The following is an 8,197-nucleotide window of genomic DNA, read 5'->3' on the forward strand; positions in this document are numbered from 1 at the left end:
TAGACATTTCTTCAGACTCTCTAATATTTATGTTTTTTTTTTTTTCTGAAACAATGATGGGTCACTTGCATGTGTTTCTTAGGGAAAATGGCTCCATGTGTGTAGGTAGACTGTCTTTTATTTTTTTCCATTCATTTATCCAGGTATTATCAAGTGCATCAATGTGCCAGTCAATGCAATTAGCAAAGGAAACACATAAATGGCAAGGCACAGAGGCTTGGTTCAGAGTTCCTCACACGAGATCCCTAAGAACAAACAACCATCAGGATGTCTATAGCACACACACCTTGTATGAAAAATAGATTTGAAACAATCCTTAAAGAGTTTGATGCAAGTAAATACCTAAAAACTAAGCAATGAAAAGAATTCATTCGCGTGGTGCTGCAGAGATGGCCCAGTGAGTAATAAGAACATGTATCATTCCTGCAGAGGATTTGATCTCAGTTCCCAGTAACTATTGGAGACATTTTATAACTGCTTGTAGTCCCAGCTCCAGAAATATCCAGTGCCCATGGCCTCTGTGGGCACATCGAACACCACACATGCACGTATATGTATGCACAGTTAAAATAATAAAAACAAATCTTAAAAAAAACAGTGTCTTAGAATTATCACACGATAGAAATATTCACAATACAATATGAACTCAGGGATAGAGTTGTCATATCTGTTCCTGACATAAAGTATGGAAAAGGCTACTGAAATAATGACACTTGTATTGCCTGTGGAGGATGAGTAGGAAGTTCCCAGGTGTCTGCAGGGAGGCTAGATGGAAGTCATTATGCCCTGACAGGAAGATCACCTCCTGAACCTGAGGCTAGCCTACAAAGCGAAGCATGATGGGTATTTTCTCTACAGCAACCTGACACCAAGACCATGTTTGATCATTGGTCAACTACTACAGGTGGAGGAATCCCACAAATGGTTGAGAACAAGGAGATAGACTATGTCCAATGCTCAGTATGGGATGATCAAGAAGATAAAAATGTGTGTTTCTTGACCAAGCTGTCGGAGTGCCTAGCCCCAGCTCAGTGGACTGCTCCCTTTTAACTGGAATTGGAAAGGTTTGCTCGTTCAAGTACACAGAGTACTCCCCGTGTGGGAGAGAGGTGGCCTTGATTCTACAGCAGAACAGCTGTATGCGTGTTTCCTATGTTCCCACTAAGCTGTATGCATGTTTCCTATGTTCCCACTAGCCTTCTTTACATCATGTGTAGGTAAAAGTGATTTACTGAGAATCACATGAGAAAAGGGACCATGCTAGACAAATTATCTCCCTTTCATTTAATTTCTTTGATATCCTGGCAAGTCAGGTTCCAAAATAAGGAAAATAGCCTCATAACATTAAAATAATGCCAAATAAGTTAGACATTCAAAAAGTAGAATAAAAAACAAAACAAAAACCCCCATAAAACAAACAAAAACCAAACAAGCAAGAGCAAAAACAAAACAACAACATCTACCTCTAAAGCAGTAGTATTTTTACTTTTTTTGATTCACATAACTTTCTCCATAAAAACAGTATCAGGGCTAGGTCATCTTCACAATGAATATTCAAGTGTATTTTGAGTACCCTTTAAAGACAAGAGAGTTTAAAATAAATTAGTAATGTTGACTCTCAACCAAATTCAAATGTCAGAATACGTTGAGAATTTACTCTAAGAATTCTTAGTCTATCAGGAAAGAGCTATGAGAAAAAAATCATTTGACTGTAAAATAGCAAGCTAGAGACGGGGCGTTGCTCTTTTGTGTTTCAAGAGTGGATATGTACTGGCTTAATTGATAACTATTGCTTTTATTTTGTGGTAAGCAAGTGACAGTATGGCAGAAATACGTACTGAATATGACTTTTAAAGTAGAATTTACTAATTCAAGAAAATAAATTTTAGGCCTAGCATGTTTACACAAACATTTTTGTTTTAAAGGTTATCTCACTTGTTTGCAGAAATTTCCTAAACACTGAAGAACTCTGGTCGTTGCATGTCTTCTGTGGTTAAGACCTGGTCAGAGAGTATTATTAAAGGCTACTCCTGACCATCATCTTATGACCTTTTTACTTAACCTGGGACAATTCATGTGCTCACTATACAGCACTCTGAAGAAACACTTCCCCGATGAGAGTAGCAGCAATAGGCTCTGTGATGTCTTCTGATGCTGTGACAGAAGTGTGTGACCTGTTATAGAAGGAGATTGACACTGAACCTTCTTCAATACACTTTAAGAGGACAAACCCCCTGCGTGTCAGGCAATAATGTCAGGCACATTACTTTGGTTTTTATAAAGTCTTATTTTTTAAAATTATATGCATGTATGTGTGTCTGTATATGGATATGTGCACATGAGAACAGGTGTCCATGAAGATGAGAGGATTAGATTTCCCCTAGAGCTGTAGATATAGGTTTAGGTGATCTGTTTGATATGGGTGCGGTACTGGGAATCTAATTTAGGTCATGTACAAGAGCAGTATGTACTTTTGACTACTGAGCCACCCACCCCTTCATTCCCCATAATGCTTTCTCAGGACAAAGAAAGTACATTATTTTTCTTAGAAATATTTGTCAGTCTCTCTAACTTATAGAACTAAGGCAAACAGATGGACTTAAGTCTGTGACCTCCATAATCTTATTACCATGAATGGCAACTGGTAGCATTAAAGAAGCCAGATAGATTCAATCCCATCACCTGTTTGAATCTATCTGGCTTTTTAATGCTACCAGTTGCCATTCATGGTAATAAGATTATGGAGGTCACAGACTTAAGTCCATCTGTTTGCCTTAGTTCTTTAAGTTAGAGAGACTGACAAATAAGATGGCCTAGTCGGCCATCACTGGGAAGAGAGGCCCCTTGGTATTGCAAACTTTATATGCCCCAGTACAGGGGAATGCCAGGGCCAAGGAGCGGGAGTGAGTGGGTAGGGGAGCAGGGTGGGGGGAGGGTATAGGGAACTTTTGGGATAGCATTTGAAATTTGAAATGTATATAAAGAAAATATCTAATAAAAAATGAAAAATAAGCCAGATAGATACTTGACACTCAGAACTCTAGGCATTTGGATAGATGTAATCTTTGTAGCTCAAAGGATAAAGAACTATGTTGGAAATTCTTGAAAATCATCTCTGAGACGAAGGTCACTGTGTATAAAATTTATTGTGGCATGCTTCTGGGATCAATCTCCAGGAAAGGGGAAGAAGAAGAAGAAGAAGAAGAAGAAGAAGAAGAAGAAGAAGAAGAAGAAGAAGGAGGAGGAGGAGGAGGAGGAGGAGGAGGAGGAGGAGGAGGAGGAGGAGGAGGAGGAGGAGGAGAAAGAAGAAGAAGAAGAAAAGAAAAGATCTAGGTATAGAAGGACAAGAGGGCTTGAGCAGGTTGCCATGGAGATCCTTGCTCAAATTGTACTTGGAAGGTGAGTGATAGTTTAGAGCTAACCTGAGGTAAGATAGGGTATTTAGGACATTAAACATCACAGAGATCAGATGTTGGATGTAGGTCACTTGGGGAGACACTAACTTTGTGCAAGGTACTTGTTCACCAAGGGAATTCCAGAAATAGCTGTTAGATGAGGCTGTCCTCAGCAGGTGCTCCTTGTCACTACTGGAACAAGTCCATGTGCCCTATAAGGGGAGCTGATGGCCTCACTAGCAATCACCAGAATTGTGGAGAAATGCAGCTATGTAATGTTACCCATTCAGGTAGACATGTCCCCGCCGAATATTCATTTGTCTCTAAGTTTTGCAATTGTAATAGCTTTAGTCTTTCTGTGGTTTCTCAATAAAGCTTCTAAGTAAAAAGGTGCAACCATTAGGATGCTGGCTCTGTATCATCACAATGAGTTCATAGAGTGCCACATGAATGCTTTGTCCTGTGTGCAAATTGGAGCACTGTGCCCTTTTGGAAAAGTTAGGTCTGCATTTATGGTGTCTGTTGATTTGTTATTGTAGAAAGAGTCAAGCTTTTTTTTTTTTTTTTTGCTTCCAACAGCCCATGTAGAATCCAGGATATCACTATTTAATGCTGTTTTTTATTTGTTCTAATTGAAATAGTAGCACAATAATTTTTGATCATTACTTTACTTTTAAAAAGTACTTAGAGCATTAATTTCACAAACAAAAAATATTATCACAGCTAGCATCTATCAAAAGTTTATCATGTTCCGGACACCAAGTGGTTTAGACAGTGATCAGTATTCAAACTCATTTTGGAAGATGAGATGGAGCCTTTGAAAGGCCAGGCAACTTTTAAATTGAGAACATATGAGAGAGTGGGATGGAATTCCATTCTGGAACCCAAGTTTGAACATGCACTAGGCTGTACTCACTGAAATACAGTTAAGAGCCGTCTTCCAGTTACTCTACTGAGACATCCATTGTGCGTTCTGCTGTCTGACAATGATGGATAGTTATATGGGAGCGAAAATGATGTGACTTCTCCTACTTTCATGTTCATGAAAATGCATGGAACAATGTTTTCTTTTTCAAGCTTATAAACTCATTTGGTTATTCACTCATGTTTTCAGTGGTTCTCTTAGTAAATACTTTCTAGGTATTTTATATGAGTCAAGTTTTGACCTACGTACTTAGGTTTATCTTGGAATGAATGCACATTTCTCATTGGGTTATAGTCTAATTGAGAGAAGACAGATAACAATAAACAAGTTAAGTTGACAGAAATCATGAGATGCCAGGCAAGACTTGGGAGTAGAAACGATGGGTGTTTTATTTGGTTTATTTTATTTCCAAGACAGGCATATCCCATATGGGGCTCTAACTACATAGCTGAAGGTTACCTTGAGCTTTGATCTTCTTATCCCCACCCTCCCAGTTCTTAGAAGTAATGTCCAGGTGTGTTGTTCTTGAGACTGAACCTTGTGCATGCTAGACTAGCATCTACCAAGTGACCTATATCCCCAGCCCAACAGCTACCATTTTCAATATGAAAGTCAGCACATGCTGATCTCTAGCTAGATACAGAAAAGAATCACAGGAGCTATCTGTGCAGGTATGCAGAGGGACAGCATTCTGGAAGCCAGAGGACCCAGGGCATGGCCTAAATACTGGCATACATCTCTCTGAGGGCATGGACTGACACTAGAGCAGTACAACCAAATTAAAATCTAAGTTTTCCTTTAAAAAATAAAAGAAAGAAAGAAAGAAAGAAAGAAAGAAAGAAAGAAAGAAAGAAAGAAAGAAAGAAAGAAGGAAGGAAGGAAGGAAGGAAAGGGAGGAAGGAAGGAAGGAAGGAAGGAAGGAAGAAAGAAAGAAAGAAAGAAAGAAAGAAAGAAAGAAAGAAAGAAAGAAAGAAAGAAAGAAAGAAATCAGTTGAAAACCATCTATTTCGGTTTTCCAGGTCTTGCTTCCAGAAGTCACTTTCTGAGGTGGCCTTCCTACTCGTGTGGCCTTTGTGACTTCCACCATGGCATATTGCAGCCAGGGCCAGAGGCTGCTGAAGGTGTTGGCGAAGCCTGTCACCCTTACCTTCAGATACTTGCAAAATAGATCCCAAATTCAGGTGTGGCTGTATGAGCAAGGGAATGTGCAGATAGAGGGTTGTATTATTGTCTTTCATGAACCTCAGATTTGATGATGCAGAAGAGATTCATCCTAAAACAAAGTCAAGAAAACCACTGGATCAGATCGTGTTAAAAGGAAATAATATTACTCGGCTTCAAAGTCTTTCCAACTGGCAATGGTCAGGCAGGGGAGAATCTGGGAGGGGAGTTCAGTGATTTTAAAGGTGTCTTCTGATGGGAGCAACAGTTATTCATCTTGTTTTAGTGGCACATTATCATTTGGTGACCATAAATGCTGTGAGATTGTTTTTGTTACCAAAGAAAAACCACCCCAAAACAAACAAACAAAAAACCCCCATCTATTTCCTTTCTACCTTTTTCCTCCTGAAACATTATAAACTTTTGATAGATGCTAGCTGTAATAATATTTTTATTTGTAAAGTTAATGCATTCCTGTATGCTCTTAGTTCTTTTTAAAAGTGAAGTTATGATAAGAAAAATTATTGTGTTCCCATTTCAACTAGAACAAAGAACGACATTAAATAATGATACGCTGGATTTCACATGAGTTGTTGGAAGCCAAAAGAATGCTTAGCTTTTTCTACAATAACAAATTAATAAAGCCATAAATGCGGATCTGAACTTTTCTAAGAGGGCACAATGTTCCAAATTTCCACGCAGGATGGAGGATTCATGTGGTACTCTTTTTTTTTTTTTTAAAGATTTTTCATTTTGATTGTGCCTTTTAATTTCTATGCTGTAATCTTTACTTTTTTTGGATTTTTAATATTTTTATTACATATTTTCCTCAATTACATTTCCAATGCTATCCCAAAAGTCCCCCATAGCGCCCCCCACTTCCCTACCCACCCATTCCCATTCTTTTGGCCCTGGCATTCCCCTATATTGGGGCATATAAAGTTTGCAAGTCCAATGGGCCTCTCTTTCCATTGATGGCCGACTAGGCCATCTTTCGATACATATGCAGCTAGAGACAAGAGCTCCGGGGTTCTGGTTAGTACATCATGTTGTTCCAACAATAGGGTTGCAGATCCCTTTAGCTCCTTGGGTACTTTCTCTAGCTTCTCCATTGGGAGCCCTGTGATACATCCAATAGCTGACTGTGAACATCCACTCCTGTGTTTGCTAGGCCCCGGCATCGTCTCACAAGAGACAGCTATATTTGGGTCCTTTCAGCAAAATCTTGCTAGTGTATGCAATGGTGTCAGCGTTTAGAAGCTTGTCAATTCTCAATCTTACAGGACAAGCCATTGCTGTTCTATTCAGGAATCTTTTCCCTGGGCCCATATCGTCAAGGCTTTTCCCCACTTTCTCCTCTATAAGTTTCAGTGTCTCTGGTTTTATGTGAAGTTCCTTGATCCACTTAGACTTGACCTTAGTACAAGGAGATAGGAATGGATCGATTCGCATTCTTCTACATGTTAACAACCAGTTGTGCCAGCACCATTTGTTGAAAATGCTGTCTTTCTTCCACTGGATGTTTTTAGCTCCCTTGTCGAAGATCAAGTGACCATAGGTGTGTGGGTTCATTTCTGGGTCTTCAATTCTATTCCATTGGTCTATTTGTCTGTCACTATACCAGTACCATGCAGTTTTTATCACAATTGCTCTGTAGTAGAGCTTTAGGTCCGGCATGGTGATTCCACCAGAGGTTCTTTTATCCTTGAGAAGAGTTTTCGATATCCTAGGTTTTTTGTTATTCCAGATGAATTTGCAGATTGCACTTACTAATTTGTTGAAGAATTGATTTGGAATTTTGATGGGGATTGCATTGAATCTGTAGATTGCTTTTGGCAAGATAGCCATTTTTACAATGTTGATCCTGCCAATCCATGAGCATGGGAGATCTTTCCATCTTCTGAGATCTTCTATAATTTCTTTCTTCAGAGACTTGAAGTTTTTATTATACAGATCTTTCACTTCCTTAGTTAGAGTCACGCCAAGATATTTTATATTATTTGTGACTATTGAGAAGGGTGTTGTTTCCCTAATTTCTTTCTCAGCCTGTTTATTCTTTGTGTAGAGAAAGGCCATTGATTTGTTTGAGTTAATTTTATATCCAGCTACTTCACCGAAGCTGTTTATCAGGCTTAGGAGTTCTCTGGTGGAATTTTTAGGGTCACTTATATATACTATCATATCATCTGCAAAAAGTGATATTTTGACTTCATCTTTTCCAATTTGTATCCCTTTGATCTCCTTTTGTTGTCGAATTGCTCTGGCTAGGACTTCAAGTACAATGTTGAATAGGTATGGAGAAAGTGGACAGCCTTGTCTAGTCCCTGATTTTAGAGGGATTGCTTCAAGCTTCTCACCATTTACTTTGATGTTGGCTACTGGTTTGCTGTAGATTGCTTTTATCATGTTTAGGTATGGGCCTTGAATTCCTGATCTTTCCAAGACTTAATCATGAATGGGTGTTTGATCTTGTCAAATGCTTTTTCCGCATCTAACGAGATGACCATGTGGTTTTTGTCTTTGAGTTTGTTTATATACTGGATTACGTTGATGGATTTCCATATATTGAACCATCCCTGCATCCCTGGGATGAAACCTACTTGGTAAGGATGGATGATTGTTTTGATGTGTTCTTGGATTCGGTTAGCAAGAACTTTATTGAGGATTTTTGCATCAATATTCATAAGGGATATTGGTCTGAAGTTTTCTATCTTTG

The 8,197-nt window shown here is 38.8% G+C and overlaps 1 pseudogene; it reads left to right on the forward strand.

Moving 5' to 3' along the window:
• The first annotated feature begins 5,405 nt into the window (after window positions 1-5,405).
• Window positions 5,406-5,718, forward strand: LOC147000859 (small nuclear ribonucleoprotein E pseudogene; annotated as a pseudogene).
• Window positions 5,719-8,197: the final 2,479 nt, after the last annotated feature.

Source organism: Mus caroli, unplaced genomic scaffold (assembly GCF_978045245.1).
Source record: "Mus caroli unplaced genomic scaffold, Mus_caroli_1 scaffold_15, whole genome shotgun sequence".
NCBI classification, from domain to species: Eukaryota; Metazoa; Chordata; class Mammalia; order Rodentia; family Muridae; genus Mus; species Mus caroli.